At 33.6% G+C, this 18,348-nt stretch overlaps 1 protein-coding gene across 3 annotated transcripts in view; it reads right to left on the bottom strand.

Moving 5' to 3' along the window:
- LOC129980494 (natural resistance-associated macrophage protein 2-like) overlaps positions 1-18,348 on the bottom strand; it is a 96,234-nt gene that overhangs the window by 69,201 nt on the left and 8,685 nt on the right. Inside the window, exon 1 of one of the 3 annotated variants that reach the window (XM_056090821.1) lies at positions 9,055-9,364. The exons of the other annotated variants lie outside the window; for them this stretch is intronic. The gene's annotated coding sequence lies outside the window, so the exon portion shown is untranslated. Of the gene's footprint in view, positions 1-9,054; positions 9,365-18,348 lie in introns of those variants that run through there. 3 annotated transcript variants of the gene reach the window in all.

Below are 18,348 nucleotides of genomic sequence, written 5' to 3'. Positions count from 1 at the left end.
TTGCGCCAAAAAAAAAAAAAAATCCAACCCAACAACAACAACAACTCCATCTAGATCATCTAGACTATCTCCATCTAGATCTAAGTTGTACGTTCAACTGAAATATGTTCGCATGAAAATTCTTAAACTGTATCTTCTACGCACGTCCTTATAAATCTATTCCTGCTCATAATAAAGAGTAAAAAAAATCTTAATACCGGGTTTCAATTACAGTTTCATTGGTTCTTCAATAGATCCAATCCCACAAAATATTCTATTACTGCTTTATGTCGCTTTAATAACTAGCGGAAGTGGGCTCCCCGTAACTGTCTCACATATTCTCTAAAAAACATGTTAACCCCATTCGATCTTCATAAAAACTGTGGATTTTAGGTAACGCTGTGAACGCTATAATTGCTCAGAATTTTATTTTCACTATGAACATACTTTCGGCCGGCGGCCTGACATAGGGGTAGCGCGTCTTTCATATGATTTAGGCGTCCCGGGTTCGAGTCCTGGCTCGGGCATGATTTTTCTTTTATCTGTGAGGTGTGTGAATGTGCCCCCTGTAAAAAGGGGTTGTGCAAGCGAATGTGATGCATGGACTAGCCTAGTCGTACTCTTGGCCCTCATTGGCGCTCCCGAAAAAACAAGAGACGCTCACTCGGCTTGAATAGCTGATAGATAATTGTCAGTGGGCTTGTAAAGTGCCGTAAGTCACAACTACATATATTTTCGCCATTCGAATGAAGCAAAAAACTGCCACGGAAGTATAACTTTACTATTAAGATCTTATTTTAAAATTCATTTTTCTAAGGAACCATGTTTTTACAGCATTTGCATGTATGCAAATGTATAGACAGATAGACAGTCAACGCGTCGACGGATTTGGTTCAAACTTTGATCGTATCTTATACTTTAAAAATTAAAACTGTGTGTCGATTTTTATTTATCCAGATCTTTATGTTTTGTAGTTATTGTAGGTGCATGCACTTGGACAGGCACAGCCTCTTTTGAGTTATTGCATTCCTAAAGAGGTCGATAGTCAGATATACACTACATGAAAAAAATAGGATACAAATATTTTTTAGCTAAATGAAGAACACTGAACATATTCGGAACAGTTTAATGAGCAACACTTTAAAGGCTAGATTACAAACAGATAATTATATCTGAACTTGAAACAAAGAAATACAAATCAATCACAATAAATAAAAAAAAAAAATCTGTTTTGATTACATCATATTCTCTGAAAAAGGTTGTAGAATACTTCTAAATAGTTTAAATAAAAGTGTTATGAGTAGGGAATTCTTCGATCAATGATTTTCATTAATTTAAAATTCTGTTTAGCATTGAATTGTATAAAGTTTGAATTTCCGTTTTGCAAAAATTTTCTGTCCATCATTCAAAGCTCTCCGAAGCTCAGCTATTGATTCAGACTGCTTGCCTTCCCCGTAAACGCGACGAACATTGTTGACAATGCCTTCTACAATGTTGAACCCTGGCTTTTAGCAAGCCAGGGCAAAAACCGAACATTATTTGCTGCAAACCAATTCTTAACCCCATTAGCTGTGTGACTTGATACTATACTCTGTCACGTTGAAAAAAATCAGTCATTTCCGCCTAGCTCAACGCCATAGGAAAAAAGACTTGGATAGAGTCTGCGTGTTTCTGCCTGCCATTCATGAACACGAAGTTTGTTCCTTCTCCGTATCCAACTGCCAACCATACCATTAAACTCCCTCCTCCCATCTGTCGAGTAGAAGAAGTCTCTCTCTTTTTTCCTTTTTTTTTTTTTTTTTTTTTTTTTACATTACCGGACAATGCAATAATATTGACTGTCTGTAACATCTAGACTGTCTGAATTAAATTTTTTCTCGTCAGAAAATATAATTAATGTAAATTCTGAGCTCCAAGACATGATTTTTTAGGCCATTACGATCAGTATGCAAAGTGACTTTCGGTCCATTTAGGTTGGTACTTCCTTTTTCTGAATACAAACTTTTTGAAGATTTGATATAGTTGCAACAGTACTTGAAATGTGTGTGATGCCTACAGTAGTTTGAGCATTGATAACATTTCCATTCGCTTTTTCAGTTTTAGAATGATTTTTTTTTATTACATTGCGTTAGTTTATTTTAGAATTGCCGCCTTCTTTTTGGTCCCCTGACAAATATACATTTTAAAAGAGAAGACCGAAACAGTACTTGGACTTTTATGTTGCTAGCATGCAATGTCTGTCACACCTTGTCATCATTTTTGTGGGCGACAATTTGTCTTTTTTTTAAAACTCACTTAAAGGTTTTAACTCTATGCTTTCTAAAACAGAGAATAGCTTTCAATAAAATAGTTTGTTTTTCTTAACAAAAAAGACTAAAAACCCCATCTTTGAGGTTTACAATATCTTTCAAAACAATTATTTTGTCTACTTTTTATTTGCTTCCTATTTTTTTCACACATCAAAAATCATTAAATACAGTTTTTCTTTTTTTTATAAGTGGTAGATAAAATTTACTCATTTAAAATAAAAGAAAAATAGTCAAACAACGTAAAAAAGAAATTTAAATCAATAATATCAAAATGCAAAGCATAATTTACAAAATATAAATGTCCTATTTATTTACAATAGTGTAATTCCAATTTTTTTTCGATCTTATGAGTGTGTAAGTCCAAACTATGAAGACTCACTAAAATCTCAATAACTTTCTTTTATTTTGACGATTACTTTGCTTTCTCTTTTCACAGCACCGGAAAGTACAAACTTTATCTTATAAAAATAAGAAAATGGCAACTACAATGCAATAATATCAGTCAACAAATAAAACGAGGGAATTACAAAGAACTATAAATACGGATCAGGTCAGTAACCATTATTTCCTGACTTGGAAGACATCACCTGTGATTGAATTATTGTCTGAAAAAAAAAGTGTTTAGATTCGCAGAACTGATATTTAACTATAGTGGCCTTGAAATGACACAATTGAAAGACATATTGACTAAAGAATTCAAGCTTCATATTATTCTTGAAGGGATTGCATCTTTCAGTGATACGAACTTTTTTATTACAATAAATGCAAATTATTTGCATAAAATAAAATTGTATGCACAAAATACATGTAAAGGTATGTATTAAAAAAAATCGATATGTTCTGAAAATAAGTTCCGGTGCATGTTTTGAGGCAGAAAAACAAACAAACAAAAAAGAATCAATATAAGACTAGATATTATTTTCGGAGGAACACGGTATCGTATTTTTACATTATCACTGCATTATTTTCGGCATTTATTAAAACTTTAATATTATTTTTGGGGAAAAACGATATAATTTTTTATTAGTCGGAAATAAGGCTTCCAGAGATCCTAATGAAATATTTTAGTACAAATAGAAATGACTAAAAAAACAAATAACGATTTCAGAAATATAGGTCTTTATCAATCTGAGAAAAGCGAATGTTTCTAAAAACATAATAATAATAAATGAATAATCGTGAAAAGAATAACATTCCGAAAATCTCATAAGAATGGACCGAATGTACAATAGAAGATATTCCCCTTCCCCAAGAGTTAGTCGTATAAATATAAATATAAGCCATTGTATGTACATTCTATTCACGATCGGAATAGCTTGGTTGGTAGGGAGTTGGATTCACATCCTTTCAGTTGTGAGTTCGAACCCCACCGACCGAAGACTCTCCGTGTATATGGTAACTGGTGCACGTATAAATCTCTCGTAACCCCCAAAGTTCCCGAAGTCTGGACAATGCCATTGGGAGTACTGGATCAAAGGTGATCGTTCTGTAACTCAAGTTTAAATTACAGTCTGAGGACGAGTGAATGAAATGTATGAATGAAGTTCGTCCCATGGAAAGGGCTGTGACACGTGAGTAGCTAAGATGTACTCTTGGTCATAGATGACGTTACCGAATCAAGAGACTAGGCTTAAAATCGCTGACCTTGTCAGCGGGCTTGTCTATGACAGGTGCCATAAACAATAACTTTTTATTCATATATCCTCCAAAACCATAGGGGCGATTTCAACCAATGTTAGATTACAATTGTAATCTAACAATTATTACTTACTGCTTGAAAAAATTTTGGGAAGTTAAACATTTAAACTTTAATCATTACGAGAGTAATCGTGACTTCAAGATGTGGGAAAAATTACAATGCGATGAAAAGTTAATAGCAATCCTTAAAGCATCATCACAGATTGCAATATTTTGGAATACTCTATAATATTATCGAGCGCTATTTTGGATTGGAAATTCGAAAAGCCAGTAAGACGGCCAGTAGGCAGCGCATGCGTAGAAAGGCTGAAAAATGCTGTTCTGTCAGTGGCAAGTAATTCTCCCGACGGAACAACACAATGCCGCTGTATTGTATTTTTTTCTTATTATGCATGCGTTTATAGAATTTGGTGGGTTTTTTGGCGTGAAAAAATTGATTACTTATCATAGATTAATTCGACATTTTTGCTCTTTGTTCTTTCTGATGCGAGGTTGTGTGTGTGTGTTTGTTTTTTTTTTCATTTTATTTGCCATTTTTTTCTATAGTTTTCCAAATTTATGTATGTTGACCCTTTTTTTACCATGTTTCTTTGTGTAAATAAGTAAATATCCATCATTTTAATACGATACTCAGTGAAAAAAATTTCAGGGACGTCAAAACGGCAATTTATAGCCAAGCATAGAATGCCTGAATCTATCTTATGAAATTGTGGCAAACATAAATCAGTCCCTTTCAACGCATGCGTTGTCTATTGGCCGTCTTATAACTGGCCGAGTGTAAAACAGGCATAGGATTCAGAAATATATAAAGTTTAGTCTAGTGATTTGACAATGTTGAATGACGAAAAAAAAAATATATATATATATAATAATTATCCAAAATATCAAGTGATGCCAGTAATTCAGAGGAATTCGTCTAGACATTCCAAAAAATATTGCTATCATCATAAAAATTGGCAACGTAAATACAGGAAATAAAATTTCTCTTTATTTCTTCTCTAAGAATTATTTATTAAACTCATGGCTCGAGCAATTAAATGTTTTATGTAACAATATTGCTTAGTCGTAAAGAACGAAACAGTTGGCTTTCGATTTATTTGTCCAGCATCACTTTTGCAATGGCAATTATTTTCCCGTTTAAATCTATGGAAGACTATTTCTCTAACACAATTTCTCAATAAATACGGAAACATCAATACCTCTTATTATCTCATGTACAGCTAATCAAACTCAAAGGTTAATATTTGGTTCATATTTATGTGTTTTACGTATTAGTTTATAACATGTTGCTGCAAATAGAAGTCCTTTTTACTTTCACGTATATAAGATTTAGGAAAAGAAAATGTTGCAGCAGTCGAAAACTTCAAATTCGAGGTTTTGGCGAATTTTCATGTTTCAGATCTCCTTTAAGCCCAAAAACACTTTTTTGGGGGGCGTAGGGGGAATTCTGTCAATCGGGTTCTTTGTCTACCTGCACACAGTAATTCAAAAAAGCTTTGATGAAATTTGGTCTGCGGTCTTCACATCGATTTTATATATTTTTTTCAAATTTTGAACAAAATTCATTTAAAAAAGTCTACCTGTTCGAGTAAAATCGCAAGCACCTACAAAATATAATGAATTATATGGATAAAATTCAGTACACAGTTTACGAATATAAATTGTAGATTGATATCTCATTTTGAACCAAATTCATCAAGGGGACCGTCGGATTTGAAAGTTGGACGTCTTTCGATCAGTGTTTCCGTATGCCTGTAAATGCAAAAAACTCAAAAACGCAGTGACTTAACTAAATGAAATTGAGTGTAGGATATTGTGACTAAAATTGTAAATCTGAGTATAATGACGTCCAAAAGGCTTTCTCGATTTTCTTCACTATTTTACAAGGCACAAAAAGGTCATGCACGGGACTGAAAATAGAAATTAAAGAACTCGTAACGTTCATGGTCTTTCTCAAGTCCGCAGTTTTTATGCCCGATCGAGGAATTAAATCTTTATTTAGGAGTACGTCAGAAATTTTCGAGAGTATAATTCCTGCTGATTTATGATCAAATAAGTTTATTTCGAAAGTTATTTGGAGTGGTCTCTCCAAAACTTTCTCGCATACTCTCTAATAAAGGTGTTATCTCCAACTCCCTTAAAAAAAATTATGAGCTTTTGGTAAGGCAAGGAACGCCTTGTAAGGCATTGGCGTACAGTAGTTATGTAATATTAACATTTGGCGTGAATTTACCATTTTTACTGAATCTATCGTGTGAAACTTGGCGAGGCGGCGATGAATGATATTCGGAATTCGAATTTGTGTTTTAGATGCGTTTTTCACGACCGATTGAAACAAAAATTTGACACGGAACTACAATTGAAGTCACAAAATCACATTTGATATATTTAAATCATTGCGTTTTTGAGCTACCCATCCAGTTTTCTTTGTTTTGTAGTGATCAAGATTGTGGAGGATTGTGATGAGCGAGGATAGAAATGGGACCTTGTGGTTCGCAGCCGAGTAACAAGACCACAAGACAAAAGCAATTGCTCTTGTTCCGTAGCTATTATCTGGCTTATAAGCTTTACACCACAGTACTCTCCCTTCAGTGAGTCGGAGGTGAGAAGAACGATAAGGCTGTTGAGTGGGGATGTATTATTTATTAGCTGTTGAGTCTACTGCGCCTGTACCCATTTGAGTAGCGCCAAGCGTTATGGCGAGCGTGTGTGGGTGAGTGGTTGCTGTTGCGCCAAATGAGTCTGACGACTTTGTGTTACTGCGGGTAGATGGCGCCACAACATCTGTACGAAGGTTGAAGGTTCATCGTCCGAGGTCACCAATGTGGCGGATTGTGATGAGCGAGGATAAAGCCTGGGACCTTGTGGTTCGCAGCCGAGTAACAAGACCACAAGACAAAAGCAATTGCTCGTGTTTCATAGCTGTTATCTGGCTTATAAGTTTTTCACCACAAGATTTTGCTCAAAATTTGATAGAAATCAACAAATTCAAAATGTTTTAAAGTTATCTTTCCCACAGACAAACAAATGGACAAAAATGTATTTTTCGAACTCAAGGAGGTCTAAAGTGTGGAATTTTGCCAAAATCTCGATTTTTTTTTTTTTTTTTTATGATTATAATATTTCTCTCAATTCTTTATACACGAGAATATAAAAATTGGGATCGCAATGGATTTTCTCAATATGGCAGTCTATGTATTAATTTTGCCGTTTAAATGAAAGGAAAGCGTGCATGTTAAAGAAAATATGTTGACTGCTTTGGTTTAAAATGTGATATAGAAATATAATTTTGATTTATGGATCACGTGCCAAATTATTTTTATTTAGCTAGTTTGTTTTCATTTTCACAAACACACTTCAGACCCTGACATATTTGGCCTAAATCAGACGTAGATACACAAATTAAGAGCATTGGCTACATATTAAATTGCATCCAGCAAGAACTTTACATTTTAAAAGCAAATAAATAGTCTCAGCATTTCATAACTCCTGTGACAGGGCATCGAATGTATTGGAACAAACTTTGGAATTTGAGTCCTAATGGGTCTATCGCCAAAACTCTCGAATATTTTGGATCCTTCATTTTGTCTCCAAATTCGTCGCCAAGACCACTGATCGTTGACCCTATATTCATTCAACATTCATTAGAACTATCTATAAAACTATTTTCTTTATTAGGGAAAAACTGCACAGTGAAGCAATATTATAAATTCGCAACAATATATTAGCCTAAACTTAATTAGATCCATTGCCAGTTAGATATGGATACAATATGAAAAATTTGTAACTGATATTTGCACATCTTATAATACGCAAAATCAAAATGATGACAAAAGAATTCTAGGCATTAAACAAGGAAAGCTTACACGTAAACAGTCAATGGCGTAATTAGTCAGAACAGAGCCCCCGGAAAAAGTTTAGGATGGCCTCTTAGAAAATTTAATTCATTGTAATCTTAAATGCAAATATAGTAAACTATAAAAAATATTCCACAGAAAATCTACGAACTTGCCAAATAAGTTGACAAATCAACATGGAAATACTTCTGAAATTTTAACATGATAATGTTTATAGGCTGGCATGTTATCTATAAATTGCGTGCGTGCTTGTGCACGTGTGTGTGTGTGTGTGTGTGTGTGTGTGTGTGTGTGTGTGTGTGTGTGTGTGTGTGTGTGTGTGTGTGTGTGTGTGTGTGTGTGTTTTGAAGCATCTCATGTTTGCGACTGAAGTTTTTAACAACATTTTGTCACCAAAATAAATAAATAAACAAATTAAAGGAAGGCAATAAAAAATGTAACAAATTAAAAGCGTCCAATAATTAAAAATTTAATAAACTTCATTTTTTCGAAAATTTTAATCGCCTTTTATTAAGTTCACTTTAAAGTATTTAATAATTTAATATTAAAAATTCAGTAATATTCAGTGCCATGATAGTAAATAATTTAATATTACTTGTTTACAATACTATTAGTTATGACACTAGTCTTAAATTGGGTTGAAGTCATTAAGATGATAACAGTAATGTTACAGAACTCGTGGGGTGGATGGATATATGGTAAAAAAGAATCCAACATGCTGGACAATGGAAGATGACGTTTTCCCTTGATAGCAGTGACAAAAATAAGCTAAGACGTACGCAAAGAGCAGCAGCTATAAACAGTAACAGTACAAGCAGATGACAAATCGTCAAATTGGAAGCATTAATAACGCTCTGCGAAAACAGTTAAAATACTCGTATAAGCTAAAAAGATTAAAGAGAATAGCTTTCTAAAAAGAAAATATTCCTCGTGAAAACACTTCGCTTTTTATTTTTCTCATAGAGTATGACGTCAAATAAGATTTTCTAGAAGAATATCCATAGAGATAAAATCATAATTCTTGCATTTCCTACAATCTACATTTCTTAAGCTGTCAGGTCTCCCAAGTGGGGGTCACTGGCCTGGCACCTATTAAGAATCCATGTAAATTTCTCCTTTCAACGGTGAGACTAGATTTGTAGAAAAACGTTGTTACAGATACTTAGCAATGACTAAGTCATTATTGTGTGTAAGCAAAACAAAATACTCACGTGTACACTATCCGCTGATATCAGTGGTGTTCTTCGTTTACTAATTTAAACAGTATGCGATGAGTAAGAACTTATCATTAGCTAACTTAGATGCATAGGACTTGATGACATACTGAACTTTTACAACGCCAACATGCACACATTCAAAACTCTTACAGCGATGCGCAATTCTACAACATATTATTGCAAACCATAAAGCGAAACAAAAGTATGCTTATTTCTATAATTACTGCTACATCTCATTGTTCTAAGGTGAAAAACAAACTATACAGAAACAGAAAGTAGTGTTTCGTTTCGGAATGCAATGCGAAAGCGTTTTGCAACCTCCGCGTGGAAAACCAGACTGATCATTCCTGGATTTCCAGGAAATACTGCTTGCTACTCAAGGTTATTTAGAAAGCAGATGTTCTATCGGTGTGAATATTTGCGTGATGAACCAGCTGTAATTTAAGGAAATAACTGCATTCGGAAATAGCTGAAAAAAAGATAGTGGGTGGCTGACAATGCAGTTGATGATTAATGCGTGTTTACATTCGTTAGATTATATACGACATGCAGAACTGAAAACTATCAAAATTTCACTCTCCACTGTTCTTTAAGCTATTAACATATATCTGAAACATATATATGAAAAAAAAAACACTACTACTGATATTTTCTTTTATTTGTAATCAAGTGCGATTATGATAATGGAATCAATTGAGGTGATGACATAATCACATGACAAGACACGTGCCGTCTAAGCAAATATTGCACTGCATGGTAACAAGTAGGGATTGCAATACCGGACCAAAATTTCAATACCGGTATTCGGTATTTTTTAGATCTTAATACCGGGATACCGGTATTAATACCGGTATTAGAAATTTTAGAAAAAGAAAGAAAACACAGGTGTTTCTTTGTTTTATTTGCCAGTTTTATAAAAGAGTGTAAATATCACAAAAAATAATATGAAACTTATAAATTATAACAGTATATAAAGAATCACAAAAAAGTAAAAGAACATCTTATTTATTTAAATCACAAAAAAAAAGGTGTAAATATCACTATTCAGTCCGTGGTACTATTACAAATTTTTGAAATGTGATTTTAAAAAACATAATGCATTAATTGTACTGTCATTAATCCTGGAACGTAATTTTGTGCAAAAATTACCAGTTGCCGAAAACGCTCTTTCGGCATCTACGCTAGTTGGTGGTACTGTTAGCAATGCTCGATATACTTTTTCCAAGTATTTACCTCTAAATCCCTCATCTTCAAATAAATCGATTTCTCGTCGGATGGTTTTGGATATAGCTGATTTCTGTATTGTATTTTGGTTCTTTGATTTTTTTTTTATCGCTAATTCTAATTTTTGTTCCAGAAACAGTTCCTTTTCACTATCGACATTAGTGTCATCATAATCTTCGATAACTGAGCCGAATTCTTCTGAATGTGGATAGGTTTGTGGGTAAAAAATTGTAAGAAAATTTACTATAAACTTAATCAGATTTGAATTGATTATTTTCTTTCCTTCTTTTTCATTTTCATTTTTAAAATCATTATAATTATGTAAATACCATAAGACATTTTCTATTTCGGTATGCCTATCTTCTGCGCGATTTTTTAATGTAATATATAATTCTTCAGATAGTGCTGTTCTTTCATGATTGCAACATGAAATTTATTGTTGCATTAGCTGTTAATAAATTAAAATCTCTCTGACATAATGCCTCAATAGTCAGTTTTATTGGAAGTAGAGCTGATATAGTTCTGGATATTAAGTCGAATTCACTGTCTGAAAAATTAATTTGCAAGTTTAAGTCGATTATTGCTTTTTGGATTGGATTTCTAAATTTCAAAAACCGTTCCCTCATCAGCAGTAAACTGTTCCAAGGGTCTTAGAATCTATTATTAACATATATTCTGTTTTATTTTCAGTTAGTATATATTTTTATAATATGGCATTTTTTGTAGGGGAAAGTTTAAATATCTTAACAATTTTTCGAACTTTATAAATTATAGGAAGCAATTCTTGAAGGGTTAATATTTCATCCTCATTAGCAATATCAACTTCCGCAATTACATTGTCATTATCTTCATTGTCAATATCACTCTCACTCTTACTCTCTTAATGTCGGAATCCGAAGTTTCTATAAACACAATATTTGGATTCTTCTGTTCTTTATTTTTTTGGTATAATACATCTATTACTCCTAATTGAATTCCATAAGCATAGCACAATTGCTGATTGGCACCAATCAACTTTCCAAATTTTTTCATAATTGTTGCTCCATCAGTCGTTATGGATACAATATTTTCTTTCAGGTATAATCCATGTTTCGCTAATTTAGATTTAAGCAATTAATTAAGCCATTAATTAGCTAATTAATTTTGCTAGTTAGGGAGACATAAAAACAAAAACGTATACTATTTTGCTATGTTGGCGATCCCTGAACATATAGTGGAGACAATTTAAAAAATTTCTAGTAAATACCGAAAAACCGGTATTTAAACTTGTGAATACCGGTATTACGAAATTGTAAAATGGCTCAAAATACCGGTATTCGGTATCCCGGTATACCGGTATTGCAATCCCTAGTAACAAGGTATTGCATGGCACAATGCACATGCATCGATCATTTTGCACATTTTACTTAGTATTATTATTCAGTGTTTGCTATCTTACACTTTGTTTGCACACTTTGTTTGCATTGTGTGTGTGTGTGTGTGTGTGTGTGTGTGTGTGTGTGTGTGTGTGTGTGTGTGTGTGTGTGTGTGTGTGTGTGTGTGTGTGTGTGTGTGTGTGTGTGTGTGTGTGTGTGTGTGTGTGTGTGTGTTTAGCTGTTTGTTTTTAAAGCGGAAGACAAAAACGTTTGGAATACGGAAATACTTTAAGTTCTCATTTTTTTTAATTCCATGTTATAAAAATAACAAGGATTTGGGAAGATTTTTAAGCCAACATCATAATGTGTCTTGTTTTATTTCAGGTATAACAGTTTTTCCAACATTATGGTGCATATATTTTATTTACTACTAGTTGACTTTGGTGACCAGTTGTTTCGTCAACATTATTCAATAGGTAAATTTTCATTGAAATGTTTTGTACATAACTTATTTGTCATGCAAGTATTTTTAAATACCTGATTTTAATAGTCATGTAACATACTATTTTAGGACATAATTTTACTCATTAAGCAATACAACTCGTTAATTTTCAGACATCCTGAACATAAATTGCACTTTAATTTGAAAAAGAAAGTGATTAAGCTTCCCTAATATAGTACATCTTCGCTGAATCTAAGCTATTCGGAAATATAAGAGCAGAAAAATTATCGTTCATTTTTGCAGTTTTGAATGCATATCTTATGATTTAGACAATATATTAAAAAATTACTAAATAAAAGTTTCTCTGATTTAATAAAAAAATATTTAGTTTACTACAATAAGAAAATAAATTCTTAATATTCTTTAAATACTTAAAAATGTGCAAATATTAAAAAATATTCGTTAGTGCTTACTTCTGAAATTAAGCTTTAGCTGCAATTGCCATAATATTCAAAATATTTGTTATAAAGATGTCTCATATTGAGAATAATAAACCGATTCTTCATATCTTGAACATCAACAATGGGAAAATAGATGAATAGATGAAATATTAGTGCAACAATACAAAAGGTTTGAATTTCATTTCAACAAAGAAATATATTGCTGTTGTTGTGACTTATGGCACTTCATAATCCTGCTGACAGATCTGTCAGCGACTTAAGCCGAGTGAGCGCCTCTTGATTTTTCAGTAGCGCCGACTAGGCCTAGAGTACGACTTAGCTACTTCACGCGTCACATGCGCTTGCACAACCGCTTTTTACAGGAGGACACATTCACACACCTCACAGATAGAACACAAACGAAACGAGGAACATCCACGCCCGAAGCGGGATTCGAACCCGGGACGCCCAGATCACGGTGAATACACGCTACCCCTATGCCAGGAAGCCGGCTGAAACATATTGTAAAATATAATTAAAATATTTAATGAAATTAATTAAAAAGAATAGGTAAAAATTACGTAGTAAAAAATCTGATATCATTGAAAAGATAATTTTTTGAATTTTCAGATTTTGTAAAAATTATTTATCTACTATAATATTTTTGACAATTATTGGAAAAAGACACCAAAATTTTTAATAATTTAAATTTATAATAATTTTTAATAATTTATAATATTTTTTTGAATTTTCAGATTTTGTAAAAATTATTTATCTACTATAATATTTTTGACAATTATTGCAAAAAGACAAAATTTTTTATTAATTTAAATTAATTAAATTTTTTTTAAAAAAATCGTTTTGAGATGCACATTTTTACTCTCCCCTAGTAGATATGTGTTAAATTTGGTGGCTCTAGATCAAACAATCTAGTCTATATAGCGCCAACACTCACGCACTCTTGCACCTTCGTTAATAGTAGAGATGTAAACAACGCAGAAATTAAATAGAAACCTTCGTCTTGAGCTTTCAACAATGAAAGAAAATCATGGGATCAAGTATTTAATGAAGCAATAAAAAAGGTTAATGTTTCACAGAAATAATGATATCCATTGCAAATTATGCAAAAAATATATTTCAAAAAAATCAAAATTTAGAAAAAAAAAATTGCACATCAAATAAAATGGTATCTTAAAAAAATATTTTGAAATTTCAAAATGGCGTAAAATTATATTTTTAAGAATTATTTTCGAAAGTTATCACAGATAACCGACCAAATCAGTTTAATTTTGAATGAATGAAAATTCTTCTTGAAATTTCAAAAAACTCTTTGGTGCACATTTCCCTTCTGCAAAGCATATTTGATAACCCTAATCAAACTGTTTGACCTATAAAGCACAGAATAAACAAATCGACTGCTGAAAGTTTAATTATAATTAAAATGGTGAGAATCCTAATTTCTCTTGGTCCAGCGTAGTTAGGCAAGTACATGAATCATAGATTCATAATATAGGAAAGGTTACATCTTCTGCAGTCAAAAATTCGATAGAATATTTAAGCGTCGAATGAGACAGAAATTTGAGCTCCAGTTTGCGAGAGCATATTGCTTTCCTTGAGGACTCCCAGAAGAAACTGGCCCACATTTGTAATATTTCCAACCAAAATCTCCAGAAAGCTATTTATACCATATAAAGCAGTATTGTTACTAAATCCCAAATATATCTTTTGAATAATATTTTTTTTTCTCCATTTGACCGCTAGTGAACTATTCATAAAATAAGTATGGGAATCAAGCATCAGGGATGTTAAGTAAAATTAAAATGGTAAATGGAAGATGAAGAGCGAATCATTCCAGCACTAAAATTTGAAGATTAAAAGAGAAAATGATGTAAATCCCTTCCTCCTTTAGAAAAAAAAATCAAATATTGTTTTTCACATTAAAGTGTCAAGTAAAAAGTACTTTGTAATGACAAACGTGAGCCCATAAAATATTGTACAATATATATGTGAAAGCACATATATTTTATGATATAAAACAATATTCGCAATATTGTATAATATTGTTTTATTTTGAAAAATATTACATTATATCACACAATATTGTTACAAAAATATTTTTTCTACTACAAATACCGTCAATTAATCTTAAAGACGCAGCGCATTTAATCTCTAATAGTTCATTAGTTCAGCAGCTTTCTTGCTGTCTAATCCTCCAAGACCTTATTTTGTCGGCGACTCCAACTGCTCTCACACACACCGCCTCTGACTATCCACACGACTTCTTCCGATACACACGACTTCCTCACTATACATACGACTTCTTCGCAGCTTCAGATTTCCCGTCTTTTATAGTTCCGGGAGGCGGGGCTAGAATCTTCTGACCAATCAGGACGTATCTGAGTGTACCTTGGTTACTACTGGATGGATCATGAAACTTCTCGAACTTTCTGGTATTATCCATTTAGTCGCCAAACTCGCCAAATGGTCGCCAAGCTCTCAGGTCATTTACGCGCAGCTGCTCAGCACAGATCTTACAATGGTCTTTCTCACGATGACACTATTCATGGCCGAGTAGCAAAATTACAAATTTGTAACAATATTGTACAATATTGTGCTACAGGTTGTGCTACCTGGGACATGTAATTGGCAGATTAATTAACCCAAAAGAATATGAATAGAAATCGATAGTGTGGCTGATATGAGTAGTTTTTTGTTGATTTCCTAACACTTTTGATTTGGGAGACTTACAATATCTACCATCTATAGATCAATGTCTATCGTCAATTATACATCCTATAAAATAATTTCTTTTTGCTTTCTCTTTCATAAAAAAAGTACTATAACTGTTAAAGTTTTCACAAATCTTCAGACCCTCCCTGAGTCTGAAAAACGCATTTTTTGGAGTTGCGGCAGCCTATCTGCCTGTAAACATGGTAAATCACTAAAGTTTAGAACTAGACGGACGGCATTTAGTACATGGTCTTTATAATAAATACTGTACACTTCCAAGTATCTGAAATAAGTATCCTAATGTGACGAAAGGGAGGTCGAATAACAAAAACGCCGGATAGGCAAGAATTCTATGAACTCATTTCTTTGTCCACCATTACCAGAAGACAAAATTTTTATACCAAAACTCACCATCATAATGCGTATTTTCTTACTTCTTATTGAGCACTAAGTCCTCCATTTATCTGAAGGCTAGTAGAATGTGAAGACGGCCCAAAGAATCATAAACGCAGTTGCTGTTTTTTGCTGTTATACCAGAGTCTAGTCGCTGCATAGCGCATAATTTCTCCTCCATAATCACTACAACTTTTTTTTTCGTTTATCATGCAATTTAAATTCTTCACTATGGTACATTTAAAAAAACATTAAGCAGACCACAAAAATAATTACAAATACTGTACAGTTATAATCAAGAACAGCGGCAGCAACTGAGATCCAATACACACTGACGGAACAATGAACAACGAGCAGAACGCTACTCTTTTCCTGCCATGACTTGCATTTTGAACACGATAAGTGGGATTTAGTTTAGTTTAGTTCAGTTACACTTACGTCCCTTTTTAAAGCAACACTAGGGATATTTTGGGAGGAGCCTCGTAATTTTCCAGCTCTGTCATTTGACGAGGACGACATCTGAGCTGGCACCTCCCTCACCAAACTTCCACACCACACCAGCAGGAGAACGTTTGGCCACGATGGATTTAACGTGCACCAGACCCGCTTGCACGACGGTTCTTCAGTGGAATCGGATCCAAAACAGAGACGTTACCACCAAGTAGGTCCACGATGATATGTAGGAGACGCCCGCTTCCAGTGCCTTGGTAATGTTGCCGGCTCAAGTTTTTTCTTCCTCCCATAATTACGATAAAAGAAAAGTAAGCTGGATAATGGCGAACCAGATACTCGGGAGTGTACAGTATATAGATTTCTTTAAAAGTTTAAACGAAATCTATTCACACAAAATTAATAGGTACATATGTCTGTCTTATAAAAGTGAATGTGATTATGTTACGGATTTCTCTTCTTCAACCGCCGGGTTCTTTTGATAGTGGGTCTATGGTGAAGAGAACACACGATCAGCAGGCCTCAGTAGGGAACAATGACGTTTATTTACACAAAGACGACGAATACACAGACGACAAATATTTACAGCTGAGACGAGCATAGGACAGCACACAATAGCCCACAAGTAGTAATCGTCCACAGCACACGAAGCGGCCAGACAGAATCCAGCAGGAAAGGGGATCCTCGGAGCTTCGCTCTATCGTCTCTTCAACGGCTGAACTTCTCGCTGCCTTCTCTCGCTTTAGCTGCCGACTCACTACTCTTCACAACTGGGTACTCCACACACAGAAAAGGATTCAGCAAACAGCAGTCCAGTTCTCGCTCCACACAATGTTGGCACTCCGCTGTTTCTTCGTTATCCTCTCGAGGACTCGTTACTTGTCGGCGACTCAGACTACAATTTATGACGACCCATGACGACTCCACAGCCTAAGAGTGCCTGCATTTTATAGTTCCCAGGAGGAGGAACTAGAAGCTTCTAGTCCATTAAGGGCGTATCTGGGTATATCTTGGTTCCTAGTGGATGGATCGTGAAAATTTTCGAACTATCCAGCATTATCCATTTTGTCACCAAAGTCGCCAAATTCATCGCCAAGTCTCCAAATGGTTGCCAAGTTTGTCGCTACGCTCTGTGGTCATTGACGCGGTACCCACTCAGCACGCACTGGACAGATCGTACAATGGGCTTTCATACGATGAGACTATTCTTGCTGGGAAGCAAAATTACAGGTTTGTAACAATAAATACAAAAAGAGCCAGTTCTATAAATTTCAGAGTACAGTTTTAGTATCTGACATATAAATCCGAATTAAATTTCGAACAAATCGGTTCGATTGGTCATCGGTCGATTTGTTTACTTTTTTGTTCATATAAATGTAATAACTGAAAAAAAGCAACAGCTTGTGTACGTGAAATGCGGCACAAGTTTTAGCACCCGTATCAAATTTTTCATCAAGTCCGTCAATGTAGTGACAGCTATTGGTCCATCCATTCACATGCTTGTAAACATGATCACAAAAACTCCCCGATTTGGGTTTAATGAAATTTTGAACGTGATCTTTTTACTGAAAATGTAATTTTATTACAAATTTTTGTTGCAATCAGTCAAAAACAGTCTTTCAAAATACGTACTCATTTTACTTCTTCTGTGGTAGCTGTAGTAATATTAATCAGAAGTCAACTACGACGAGAAAATGAAAAAAATACTTTGTCCCGTGTGAAATTTTGTCATACTAAATCACTATGTCTTTCGTAAAAATTGTATTTAATAAATCGAAATATTATCTACTGACAGTTTGTTTTGATTTGTAAAAAAGTAATTAGATTAAACCTAAGCTAACCTTTGGCTCGTAAGTGATTTATTTTGATCGTTTTATCTTTCAACAAGCTGAATTCTGATATATTGCAGCTGCGAAGCTTTAAACTTTCGCAACGAAGAAAGTTAGTTAAATTGAAAACTTTTATTACCATTGATTTTCATTTAATTCAAACAATGATTTTAAAAAAATTTCTCGGCAAACTGGAAGGTAACGATATATTTCTTTTCATTTAAGCTATTGTTTTCAAATTCCTTTCAATCCTTTAACAAAAACTATGAAATATTAAATTTCGAAATAGTTATAGATAATGAATTTATTATATCACATAATTCCGTGCTTACTGCAAAATAAATTATATTTAGGTAACAAATATTATAAAAATAATGTAAAACATTGGCTTCTTACAAAGCTTACGTTATTGAAAAGCTTTGACA

This window comes from Argiope bruennichi, chromosome 8 (assembly GCF_947563725.1).
Source record: "Argiope bruennichi chromosome 8, qqArgBrue1.1, whole genome shotgun sequence".
In the NCBI taxonomy this organism is placed as follows: Eukaryota; Metazoa; Arthropoda; class Arachnida; order Araneae; family Araneidae; genus Argiope; species Argiope bruennichi.
Note: the sequence above shows the minus strand (reverse complement) of the source record. Positions and strands in the feature narration are given on the sequence as shown.